This window comes from Protomyctophum bolini (genome assembly GCF_963924005.1).
Source record: "Protomyctophum bolini genome assembly, chromosome: 4".
Taxonomy (NCBI): domain Eukaryota; kingdom Metazoa; phylum Chordata; class Actinopteri; order Myctophiformes; family Myctophidae; genus Protomyctophum; species Protomyctophum bolini.
Window position 1 is genome coordinate 33,656,433 of NC_137865.1, and position 14,586 is coordinate 33,671,018.

Here is a 14,586-nt window from a genome sequence, read left to right on the forward strand (position 1 = left end):
ACACACACACACACACACACACACACACACACACACACACACACACACACACACACACACACACACACACACACACACGCACCCTCTCGGCTAGGACAATGGTCACAGTCTCCCGAGTCCAGCGCCGTGGAGAAGGGGGGCTCCCGCCCACCACTGACCTTCTGACAGCCAGAGCTCGGGAGATGGCAACATTCAACAAGCAGAGCTATGAGGTCAACATCAGCACACAAGCACTCCAAGGAGAACCGAGTGAAAATTAATTAAAAACGCTAGTGTGCGGTGAATGACGGGCAGCTTTTGTTGGTCCCTTGCATTGACGAAGGGGGAGGCAGGACGGTCCCGTGTCCCTGGTGCTGGCAAACCCCCCGGTGGCCTTATAGCCATTGTCTCGCTGCCAGGCTCCCTGCCTTATCAGCAGCAGCATATCAATGAAGCCTCCTTCATGTTTGCTCAAAATTGTAATTACAACATCCACATCTTTTTTTCCCTGTGCGTGTTAAAACAATGACGTCTTAGTCTTGAGTGCTGAGTGAGGAGGGGTAAGCGATAACGGTAGACCTTTCGCAGATACTTGTGGGACATGAGATGAAGACAAAGGGATATGAGCTTTGTTTCGGTTTTTGCACCCCTTGCATTTGTTAATTAAATAAATAAATACTCACAGTGTTAGGTACAGTAGAGTAGACATGCTAACCTACATGTCAACCAACAGCTAGTTGAGGTGACATTGCATGCAGCAATCTTCTGGATCAATCTTCTACAGCCCGTGGCCAACCCCTGGTGATATACAGGGTGAAAGATTTGGAGTCTGAAGGCATTTAAACAGGATGTTTAGCTGAGAGTTTAATGTGGGCCATCAATTGCATCCACGCAGGACCACAGCTGCTACATGTGTCCTGTGAGACCATCAGAGCAGTTTAGTGGCATGTTGCAGTTTAAAGGTGCAACCGTAGAGTCAGGTACCAGGGGACCAAATAGTCTCGCCAACTCTCAGTTTTAACTACCCACATTCCCTTTGGCCCACACTCATTAAAAGCAGAATGCATCTGTCCTTGTAGCTTTTCACAGAGACCGTGCGCGCATGCGCGTGCGTGCACACGCACACACACACACACACACACACACACACACACACACACACACCTCTGTTCACAACTCACCACATCCAAAGGTAATGGTCATCAGAGCATCCATCTGATAACATACAGTACTGCGTGTATACTGCAGGCCTCTGCTCTGCCCTGATACTCCCATAGACTTCATGACTGCATTATGACCTAAGGGGGTCCCTTGTGCCAGTTGTGCTTTATAAAGTACAACTGTATGCTGTGCAGTTGTGCACAACAGAATAAGGCATCTTTGTATTTACAGCAGAAAACCTTTTCTTCAATTGTGTAACTTGTTGACAGGTTTACTAGACAGACAGACAGAATGAAGAGGTAGTAATAGAGCTGGCACCATTCATTATTGAGCAGGACACTAAATAGGACCATCATGTCCCTCCCAGCGCCAAGTTACAAAGAACTGTCGTGATGAACCTTAAGCAATTCAGTTGCATCACCCGGGTGCATGTCTTTGGTCCGACGTCCTAACAGTCTGATACACGCGACCCTATAACCTAACCCTAAACGCATGCGAAAGCCACGGTTGAGTCTTAACCGGCCACGTATGTCGGAGCCACGCATGTGTCTTAACTGGCCACGTATGTGTCTTAACCGGCCACGTATGTGTCTTAACCGGCCACATATGTGGCCACGTATGTGTCTTAACCGGCCACGTATGTGTCTTAACCGGCCACGTATGTGTCTTAACCGGCCACGTATGTGTCTTAACCGGCCACGTATGTGTCTTAACCAGCCACGTATGTGTCTTAACCGGCCACGTATGTGTCTTAACCAGCCACGTATGTGTCTTAACCGGCCACGTATGTGTCTTAACCGGCCACGTATGTGTCTTAACCAGCCACGTATGTCGGAGCCAGTGTGAGTCTTAACTGGCCATGTATGGACTATTGGTACGATGGACTAACGTATGGCTACGCATCACCCAACATTCATTAATTAGCCCAACCAAACCTGAACAGACTCTCCACATAAAATCACAATATCATCAATCAACACTGAGAATTTTACTGCACAAGCATTTATTATTACTTGATATTTAGAGTCACCTAACCAGTGAACCACTCAAATGCACTTTACTATGTACTTACTGTATTCACTCACCAATGGCAGAGGCAAAAAGACAAACCACCAACCTGCTGATTGGGAGCAGTTATGAGTGGGAGGCATACTTTGGTTAGACATAGCATTGGACCGACTGGATTAAGGTTGGTGAGGCGTCAAGGACACTTCAACAGGAGGAGCCGAGGATCTAACTGAGAACCTTCGGCTTCCCAGGCGGCCGCTCTACCCCCGGAGGTGCAGAGTACAAGTGTCCATGTTACTTGTCTGCTCACTGGTGCTGCGGTGCAGCTGTTTAATACATAAGCTGACCGCAATTGTGAACAAGCCCAGATCCCAGGCTGCTTGCTAAAAGAACGGTTAAAGTGATGAAAGAGAGCAGCACACAGTGTTCAATACACACTGGGTGACACATCTGAGAGGCGAACGAAAGAAATGAGAGAACAATAGAACAAACACAGACATGAAAAGAGTGTTCCATTCTAAACTCTGGGGCAGGTCAGGGTCAAAATAGTTGTGTTAAGCTCAATAGCCACAGTCAAGTGACTCAATTACCACATTTGCCCCTTGTGTTGACCCCTCAATTAGTGTGAAACTGTAACAATCTGCCCACCAAATACAGTCATTCATCACCGGCTGCCCAAACCACCAGCCTGCTTCTCAGAGCCACTGCGCTAGAGTAGAGGGCAGGCAGGGGTCAAATTAAAGCCTGGCCACTGTAACTACCCTCCTTAATATCCTCAGCTCAAACGGGATAAGCTCTGCTAGGTCCACAGTCATTAAACATGCAGTATCACCAGCCAGCAAGCATTAAGGCAACTTATCGTACAGGTCTGATAACAAAATAGACATGTCAATGTGACTCTGGCTATACAACATGGATGGACATTCCCATGCCTTATATCTTCTGGCAATACATATAGCAGCCGCTCCAGTATTGTTTAGACGTCCTTATTTGCTGCAGATGAACGGTAGGGTTCTATGCTTTTATGGGGACTAAGGGAGAGAAAGCCTGCTGTAAGTAAAAGTAAAGCAGGAGTAACTAAGCGCCGGAGAGCACAGATATCCAGATAAGGACTAAGAGGGTGTTAAGTTGGTATAGCCGTATAGCTCTTCCACCAACTTCTGCCCACAGTTAGCCATTCAGAGCGTCTCTCAGCCCTCCTGTCAGCGCCGGCCCGGTAAGAGTCACGCTCCCCTTACCCCTCTCCCACTGCGGTTTGTGTTGCAGACGCAGTAAAAGCGAAGCTGTGATGATTTAATTATGATACCGGTTCATTCAGTCACCGAGGTTAGGTTTCCAGTCGAGGGTGAGCCGATATGAGCTTAGTTTAGGTTTTCGTTTACACAGATGCACGTCGCCTCCTGAACGGCTCACATTTAATCTCCCTGGACGGGCAGCCGGAGGGTGGGGTCCCCGGAGGGGTATGGTGGCCCCATCCGGCCCACCGTCCTGCCGTGGCGCTGCACAGCCAGGCCTGTCTGCCTGCTCTCAGAGGCCTAGTTTATTCATGACAGATAACTATGGCTCTCTCTCTCTCTCTCCACTGTCTCGCTACCTGCACCAGTTCATCTGCCGCAAAAGTGAGTAATACACATCACTCTGGGGGATTGGGTTACCCAGACAAACGATTCAGAAGAGTCGGACTGGCTGCTTTGATTAATGCCTTCTATGGAGTGGCAAGCGCTGTCATAACCGATACTCAACTCAACCCTATTGTACCTTTCTTAATTAACCTCTTGATCTCCTGTACAGTAAACAACAGTGAAGGAAGCAGCCAGCTTCGAGTGGCGATTATATTCCTGTTATTTCTCACAGAACACCATCTCTCCATGCAAATGTTCACTCCAGAGTCCTCTCCCTTTACTTTTGAGTTTGATTGCTCACAGTACTTCCTTATAGCTGCAATCAATACCTTTTAAGCAATATCTGCATCCCTTAATTAAGGCAAGTGGGAGATATTAATTTAGAGCCATTATGCATCTAGGCCTTATGGTGTCTGACATTTAGTTGTGATTACACCATTGCCTGTATAGTGTATACTGTCACGGAAGTCATTAGACTGCTGTCATCCCAACATGTTTTTTCTGGCCTGATTAACAGAAGCTTTCATTAACACATAATGCACTGTGACGGCTGTGCTTCTATGCACTAAACCTGGGAGGGTCAGATGGGATTAATTGCTTTGCCATTAACGTTTGGCTTTTCATTCCTTAATAAGACGTGTTTCTCCATCGGTCTGGGAGTGGAGAACCAAGACGGGTGAGCCAACGCCCCAGTTCGTCTGACCCTTGAAACTGTGTCCCAGTCACCTGCTTCTTATTTACACTGTCACATCTGAGGCCACGGTGAACACTCTGACATCAACTATTCATGCCGCTTTCTAAAGCATCCATCCATCCATCCCCGATGAGAACGAGGGGCTGTGTTACACCTATCAAGGCCCCTCGCCTCACTGGGTTAAAGGAAAGAAATACAGTGGCAACCCTTAGACTCTAAGGGTTAGAGGAACACTCTTCAACACTGCACAGTCCCTGAATGCTGCTTCTTAATCTACATCTAAAAGGATAATAAATAAGTTCCAGGCTTTGACAAATGGATGGAATTTACCCAAAATTATTCAGTCTAACATTGAAATATTGTTCATATGAAACTGGTGTGTAAAATCTTGTTCTTGTCTTCTGTGTAGGGTGTCTACAAACACAGGTGCTGTTCACCACTAGCACTACTCAGCATTCATTATGTTTTTTGTTGTTGTGTTTAATTAAAAAGACAGATGGGTGATTAAAAAAAGCAGTTTGTATTTGAGTGTGGACAGACAATTCTCTCACTTGCAAGTGCTTGCTATTTCAGTTGACAGATACAAGGAGAAAAGCCCTGCAGACCACCTGGCTGAATTATTTCCTTGGAAAGCAATCTAATGCAATATCCCCAATGACCTGCTCCAACACAAATAACACAGGCCTAGCGGTCAGCCTGACTGCATTTTAAAGGAGATGTTGCTTGTACATGAGGTGGGGCAAAAAACAAATTATAAAGCAGGTAAATAGTAAAAAAATAAATAAGGCGCTCCTCGTTGAATAATACTAAACACAATGTCGCAACACTGTCTGCACACAGATAATACATCCCACATCTCCACTTCAGTGGAAACTGCTGTATGCAGACATGCTAAATGATATGGTTGGTACTTGGTATTCTTAATCAATTCCGAGGGATTAGTTAAAAGTGGGGGACAAAACATTAACAAATCAGGCAGGTCTTTGTGAAACGGCACCATAAAGACATGGAGCTGCAGAGTATATGGATTTTCTGCAGGGCTCAATTGCGTGAGAAGTTGTTTGGCTCGCATTATTGACTTTCCCAGTATGGCGGAACCGGTTAGGTGCCTTTTCCTCAACTCTAATTATGTTGTCATAAACAGGAGAAGCCATTAATGAAGCCCACTCATGGCTTTAAAAACCACAGATAGGATTCAAGCGAATACAGCAGAGGAGCGGCGACAAGAGGTCTTATGAGTCATGGTATAAATCACGGCAAACTGCCCCCTGTTGAGAGTTGGTCAATACGTCAGCTGGCAGTAGCAACAGCGTGTAATGGAGACGCCGCGAAGAATGGGAGACATATATGACCTGGGAGCGCTTGTCATGTTCTCGGGGCCGTGGTCGTGCATCAGCCCAGAGATAGAGCCAGCCTGCCATGCGGCTGCCTGCAAAATCGATATCACGCATTCACATAACATGTTATGTGTGTCTGGGATATATTGTGAGTGTGGAGACTGGAGGGATTTTATTCCTGCAGCTCTGCCTTCAGATGTGCCAGTTAGTTGCTGGCTCTATGCATACACGCCATTTTGGAAAGAACTTGGGCCACTTCCCTAGTTCATTCAAGGCTCTGTTCCATTCTGACCAAACAGAGTCAAGGTGCTGCTACTGTGCATGTTGGCTCACTGGAAACACTCTGCTACACCAGTGGGTCTCAAAGTGTCCTTGAGTGGGTTCCAAATGTGTAACTCTGAGAGTGTACAAATGGAACCAAATGTAGCCGTAAGGGTCCACTATGAGAGTTATGGGGGGGGGGGGGGGGGGGGGGGGGGGGTGCGTGATCAATGCCATTTGGCCAAAGAGCATTGATCACGCCTCCAGGTCTTTAGTTTACTCAAGTTAGGTAATAAGACCTGGTACTTAAGACACGCAAAATACAGCTCATGATCGGTAACACCTGTGAAGGTAGTAGGGAAGCGTCCCGGAAGTAGGACAAGTTATTCTGTGTGCATATATAGCCCATTGGCTGGGTTTGTGAGTGGGAAGGCGGCAGAGGACAGCGATCCCCATTGCTGCAATAACAACTCCTACAGGTTGGCTGGGGGCCACCTGTTCAACAGAGAGTAGAAGTGGGTATCGCAGGATACATGTGGTTGTCTACAACCTCCCCAAGGTAAACAGCAGGCCAGGGGTTGGTACTACAATACATGCAACACTTTAGTTCATTTTTAACGTTTCCTTGACCGAAAGCCTATAACATCAAGTAAACTTTGAATAAAGTGTGCACTGTGCATTCATTTGGATATATCCAATAAAACAATGGTAAGGATCCAAAGTATAGTAAAACGAGGCCATCTCTTATGACTGACATGTCAAGGACATGTCTAGTACCCATCTATAAACAATAGGTCCAAAAAAGCAGGTCACCTCAAGTTCAGCCGCAGCGAGAGGGGGAAAGATCAATAGAACATTTGCTGTACAATGAAAGCATAATACCAAAGAGACGAAAGTGATGGAAGATCTAATGACAAATTTGTTTGGCTGGAATTGTTTCATTTGATTTTGATAAAAGCTGTCGAACGGCATTGGGAAAACAAAGTCCCTGTTGGCTCGAGGAGACCAGAAGAGAGTTTGAAATAGCCGAGGGATAGAGTCTTTCCCATTTTCGTTATGTCAAAGTCACTACAAACTGGTCTGTTGCCTGAAGGAGTTGTCTGTGCCGGGTTTCAGCCAATCTGGGCACCATACATACCTGATACAATACAATTTCAATACCGTTCTGAAGGTACAGTGAAAAGGAAAAGGACAAAAATATCTGTATGTAGTTCTATCATATTTTCCCTAAAAGTCTTTGAAGAAGCATTTCTGAGTAAGCAGTGAACAGGTCTTGTATCAAGAAACAAATGTGTTGCTTAGTTAATAGAGTGCTTCTGCTTCATTGCATTCACATGGGAAGTTTCTCTCTTGAATCTTGATGAGTTACGTTACAGCATTATGCATTAATGCATTCACTTGCAAATAATGTGCTAGTCCAGGCATGAAGAGCAAATATACATTGGGTATTGGGTACTAATGATAAACATGCAGTTTACATTAGCTGCCCATGCCCATGTATGCATGACTTATGAAATTATGAGAATGTGTCTGTAGTGTAACTGATAATATGTGGTATCCACAACTGGGATCAGCAGTCATCTTGTTCCGATTCTACATGCATTTTTATATCATGGTGGCCACTCTATAGCTATTTGGATACTGCGTGGTGAGAGGCAATAAAATGTAATTACAACATGTTTTTTACTGCTAACTTCAAGACGGAATCACAACCACCGTTTGATAGAAACACCAAAGCAATTTCATGTCGCCTCTGAAAAAGTGTATCCAGCGAGAGGGAGAAGGCAGAGTCACGGTTGAGTAGTGGAGGAGAGAGAGGGAGGGAGGTGTTGATGGTCCTCCATGGGCTAACACCAGACCACACACTCACACACACCCAACCAACACCTAAACGAGAAGAATCCATTTCAGGCAGACACATATTAGATAAATATTTATATGCCATAAACTGTATCAATAAATCTCTCTGGGAGGGGAGGCTATTCTGCAACATGTCAATAGCTGATTTCACCAGCAGATAATCATTTTTCTCTCCATGGTAGGGCTTGATATGAAGTCGATACAGGTTGTCAGAGTTCATTTTGGCCAGAGCGGCTGGAGCGAGTGCATCTGGAAGGATATGGCACCTTACTATTCAGGTCTATTGATTATATGGCGGTGTGTCGGGGGGGGACTGGCTGTCATGTCTCTATGTAGTATGTATGCTGGAGGGAGAACGGGGGGGTTACGAGTGGGGAGACGCAGGGGACTCAGGCCTTTTAATTGTCTCTTTGACACTCGGCTGCATACAAGTAGCCATGATATGCCGCCGAGTTGGGTGGGGTGTGGGGGGAGGAGGTGGTTAGGTAGCGGTCTGAAATGGCAATCGCACAACAGTGCTCAGAGACGATGAACATATACAATCAGTCAGGATAAAGATCTCACCCTTGGCGGCATGAAAGGGGAAGTGAGCAGCGCTCGGGAAGAATCAATACGGAACCACTCATTTTGGAGGGACATGTGTGTCACAGTCAATAGGAGTTAATAGGCTGGGCTGTTCCGCGAAGACAAGCGGCTGGGGAGAGCAGCCCTCTCTGACAGCTTAATACATACTGAATGGCAAGCTGGTAACGTGTAACAGTCACTATGGACACATCAAGGTTGGAATGGAACCTGATGGGCGCCGGCAAAAGTTAATTATAGAAAGGAGTTGAAGGTCTTCCACACAGAAGTGCCAAATTACGCATCCAGTGATCACAACAAACCCATGCAGCTGAGCTGACCAACACAACTCCACTGACCCAGCATAGTGAGGCTAGGTACAGTGCCGTGTAAAAAGCCAGGAACACATGTATACTTGATCTCTCAAAGCACCATTTGCGTAATGTAACAAATATTTTAAATTGTTTATTTTAACCTTTATTTAATTCTCATAATGAATTGAAAAAGACATCTTATTGGATGATGCAACATAAGCTTTCTTCAGTGCAGTATACAGTGGTAGTTTCTCATCCACAAAGCTATACCCCTCTACATTTTAAACCATTCATCTGGATTAATTAAAAAGTTTAACCTAGAATTTTTTTCTTGTGAAGAGAAAAACCTCTCTTTTTGTGAATGTGAATCTGACACTCCCACAAACAAGCAAATGAAACACAATATCATAACATAAGTTTTCATTGCTTTACGTCCCCAAGGCATGCTTTTCAGTTGAAAAATGGCAGTATGGGTACAGCAACGTTTACTTTTTTTTAAATCCAGTCAATACATTGTCAGAGTTTAATTGCTGAGAAGTATTACATGCTGACGGAAGAGTTGGATCAGTATTCATGAATGTGCCGTGGAGCTCTTTTGAAATGCTTAAGATAACATTTTATATCGGGCTGACTGATAACACATTCCTACACCATTTCTTACAAATGAGGACCTCATGACTTTGCACATGTGATCATTCTTCACTTTTTCTTTTAAGAAAATATTAAATTGGCACGCTTTGTGTGTGTTGTGCAGTCAGAATTCCGTTATGCGAACTGGCCAGTCTGCTATGCTGACCCAATCTGACATTGTGTAGAAAACCAAATAATTAACAACACTCATATGTACATGATCATTTAGGACCAGGGCAGACCTTCTGTTTCAGGGGAGCCAGATAATGGCCAAGCACTAACATGTCTTCACCTGAGGGCTTCTCTACACTGTCAAGCGGAGCCCTTCCCTGCTCTAATTAATCAGGGCCTAGTAGCAGCCTCATCACAGGTTAATTGGCTTGGAGAATGGGTGAGGGACTCTGTGGCAAAAAACAAACAGAAATACACTTCCCAGTGTTAGGAGAACATATTCTATCTTCACTGGAACCGCATCCAGACTGTCCAAACACTGCGTAGGGGCTAATAATAACTTAATTAATTGGGGTTCCGTGGGTCATTCTGTTTGGTTCCATAAAACAGGATTCTCCCTCTTAATTAGTGCCCATTAAGACCTAATTTGAAATGTTATCATCTCTTAATTTTCTACAGCTAATTGATAATTAATTACATTTTCAGCTTAAAGTACATTTTTGACCACAATACGTTTTTACAAATAATGCCAGTAGAAAGTCATGCGATAAATGCAATACATTACTTATACATGAGCAACGCTATGCATGTTCAAAGTGAATTTGCCAACTTGCCAACACCTTTTATCTCGAGAAATAAAAGAGAAATTTCTCCCCGGGACCCAGACTAGTGAAAATATCAGATCTACAAGCTCCTAACACGTCGCAATTAATGCAACATCTTAGGAGCTTGTATAGATCGGCTATTTTCAGTACTTCTTTAAATGTTTGTTCTTCTAATTTGTGGAATATCTTTGATTTATATTTTTTTTATTATTTGTTATTTAATTTGAAATAATAATTAAAAGCTAAATGTATACGAAACAGAGAAAATAAGGGATTTTTATTTACTCGTGACCCATAAAAAATTATCCGCGACCAACAAATGGGTCCCGACCCATTGTTTGGGAAACAGTGCTCTAAAAGTCAGGTACAGCACCATTGTGATGACTCTCTGGTCCTATTACCAATATGAGCACAATACCACAAGAAGGAATATAGAAACGGCATGAACGGTAAAGAAACATTGACTGTTTTACTCTTCACCAGTGTGTGTGGAACAAAGACTATAGAAGCGAGGTGTGGACTGTGGAGCCAGTCACGCTCACACTGTACGGTAGCACAGAAAAGAGAGAGCAGATGTAAAAAGGGTCTTGGCTCCAATTGACATTTCAATAAGTGGAACACAGCGTTAGCAATCCAGTCCCAACTTTTCTGAAACAATTATTGAGACGGTACCTTCAGGCCATGTGTGTTCCTGGTCCCCCGAGCCCTGACGGCTGAAACAGTAATTGACTAAATTGTAGAACACATCAGGGCCATTTACAAATTTGCCGAAAATGAATCGTTTAAAATGAAATGAGGGTGACTCTCAAATTAGCAGGGAATATGATTGAGATGTGGCTCTGGGAATTAAGAAACATGATTTGGAGCTTCGCAAAAAGGAGCATCTGTGAATAGTCCAGTATTACAGACCACACTCCTCTGGCTCGTATTTAAATATCACTGCGGTTTAGCAGATGTTCAGTAAAACACCACAACCCAGACTTAAATAAATACAATGACTACATTTCATTATTGTCTCACAATAAAACATGGAATATGGTCTGGACCAGGGATTCCATGTCCATGTTATTTTAGTTTGCTGTGTTGTATCTCGTATAAGACTATTGTGTAATGCCTTGTGTTGTATAATGATGCACTTGCAAAATAGTCTACCTTTCGGCTAAACTGAATTTATACTCCACTAAGTACTGTATAAGTACCGTATAAGAGAAACAACTGAATTTCTAGTAATGTAACACATTATATGAAGCCTATGTATAATGTATTATGTAGTATGTCTTCACAATGCATTATAACACATGCATAATGCATTATAAGAGTTGTTTATTGCGACGGCAGGTCGCAGTTAACTATGAAATTGTGCATTTCCGTTACATTCTATGAAGCTATGAATAATGTATTAGTATGTCTTTATAATGCGTACAAGTAGCCATGATATGCCGTCGAGTTGGGTTTTTCCCGTCAGTTGATCACGCCCCATATATGGTCATGCCTCGTGACATCACGTGATGTCACCAATATTAGCCCATAGACTCCAATGCATTCCGTAAACTTCCGGTTATCCCCATGCTCAATAGAAGTCTATGTAGGAGAGCCGCCATTGGACTGGCCCCATGAAGTGAACGGAGTTTGCGTAACTCTGTCTTACTCTATGGCTCTGCCTGTACCCCCCTGTACACTCAAGACACGCTCCATATATGGCCAGTACAGAATTCATTCCATATGTTGACCCCCCATGCCAAAGCGCCAGTGCTCGCCCAGCAGTCTGCTGTCACCCAGGCGGATGCGTGCATGTGACCTCACAATCACAATCGCTCATAATTGCTTGCAATACCTACTTTGTATTAAAGGTTGTAAAGTCTTATAAACATCTTGGTGTACTGCCCTCTGTAACCATCTCCACCTAAAGATAGTGGGATTATTGCATGCCATAATAAGCTATATGACAGCTTATTGACCGCTTCCAGTGCATTTATCTCTATAATGAGTTTATATGTAGGAACAACTCAATTTTATACACCATATATACAAATAAAACATTGTTATTCTGTCCACCATTGTGGTTGCAGAAATTGCCATAATGTCCATAACACTGTATAACAACTCCTGTATAACCTTTCCTACAAAAATGCAGAGCAATTATGATGCAATTGTGATATCTGACCGAATATGACTGAACTTTTATACCTTATGTTGAAATAAGACATTATAAGTCATTATGAAAGCTTATAGCTACACATTGCGGGGGATCTCTAATTCATTATAGCTATATATTTAATAGAAAATGTCCATTACGATAACAAATGAGTCAGTATATTTCAAACTCACATATTCATCCAATTTCAAGTCATAACACTGACTGAATTGTCAGCAAAGTAAAGAAGCTGTGAATACTAAAGCAAACCACCTCCTAAAAGACGTCTGAATATTGCAAGAAATACTGAGTTCTATTTCAGAGGGTGAGGTCTCAAATCACAGAACCATTCCTATAGTTCAACAAAGATATATATTTTTTCTTTTTGGAAAAGCAGCGTCATAAATCATAGGGTACATATCTCATTGGTTTAAACATATTGTGCTGCGAGGTGTTTGGGAAAGTGATCTTAGCTACATTTTACAGGCTGTACTCATTTCTGAAGAACACCAACAAATTACACTGACTGTTAAGGGCCTGACAGATTTGATTGATTGTTGTGCAGACACTGTGTTGATTGTTGCCTGTTGTGCCATTTCTGTGGCTCCCAGCAGCCACCGCTTCCATCTCACCCGGGCTAAACTCTTCCAGCCAATGAAGAGTAATTACTAAGTTCATTAGTCACACTAGTGGCCTAGAGTATTATTAAAAGAAGATTTGTCATCAACTCTCTCTTCACTGCTTCTGAATATCTGAACTGTCTCCATTTTGCATTCAAGTATGTAATCATCACTCTGGTTATATGACAGATGTGCTTGTGCATTAAAGGCATGAAATATCCAGGATAGCGTGTTTGGGGCACATGAGGTGAGCATGCTAAGTAATATTATTGTCTCAAAATGGATTGCAAGTGTTTATATTTCTCTAAAAGCGGATGACAGAACAGGAAGATTTTTATTAAATGCACTTCACCCTAAAATGGACAACAGGAGACATTTATCCCAGTCTGTCTGAAATGAAGCAGCCACAAGCTATCTAAGAGCAATGTCCAAGTAATTTTTCTTTAATAGGAAAATTGTTACTTATTGATCGGCACTTTGCAATGCCTGCCAGCTATGCTCCAATCACTAGAGCTGTCAAAATCGTGGAAGTAGTCTCCACTCCTTTGCGATTTGATGCCACGCTGATATCCCATTACTGGCACATTTCCAATGTTAATTACCTTCAACATAACATCATCTCCCTCGAAAGAGCCTCACGTAGCCCACTACTATCTCACCAGAGGACAGCGGGGGGTAAGAGTGATAGGGTGAGGGTGGAGATATCATGCTTTGCCTGTCTAGAGCTTGTGCTGACGCCGTGCACCACTGACTCTGGCCATTAGGCAGCATGATGGGCTTTTCCTTTCCAGACCATTTCCTGTGGCCAAAATAGCATAAAAACACCATTTTGGCTCGATAGCAAAGACTTCAACTGAATAATCACAAGGGTGAAACTGTAACTATTACAGAGGCACCTCTGGGATATCCATACATAACAGGGGTGTCAAAAACACTGTAGGTTTTCTGGAGGGCAAAGTGTTTAAAGTGTACGCTGCTGGCTCTTGCTCCAACATCTGCTTTTAATTACTCAATTAGCGCAATCATTTAGTCTCCTTGACATTCATCCAAATGGCAAATCATAGCCGGAAGTTGTTCTGTTTAAACAGAGCGTTAAGAGGAATCATGAAAAATGCATACATGATAATGTATATGGATGCTTAACTAATTGAACCAATTAAGGGGAGGGAATTGGTTTGAGTGAGAACAGCCCCGATGTCGCCCTCCAGGAAGACGCTTTGACACTTCTGATCTACAGCCTCCCTGCTCACAGTGCAAGGCCTAGGGGGTCATATTTCAGCAGACAAAAGGACTTTCCCTTCAGTCATACAGCAACAATGAAAGCGACTATTCAAAAGCAATGCACATTTAAGGATGTTATGATAACACATGAGGTCAGACCGCGGTATGTGTGGTGTGTTGTTGGATGCTGTAGATTCAGAAAATCCATCTGGATGCTGGTGTGTTTACAATTTACGTGGAATGTAAAGCCCCCAGCCTCTACTCAGAATGAACTGCAGGTTAATACAACACCTGCAGGTTGGATTTATATACAGTAGTTACAAGTGGAACCTACAATTCCTCTCAGTATATTTCAATGCTCTTCTATACATCTGGCATATACAACAGCGCCATAAGAATGAATGTAAA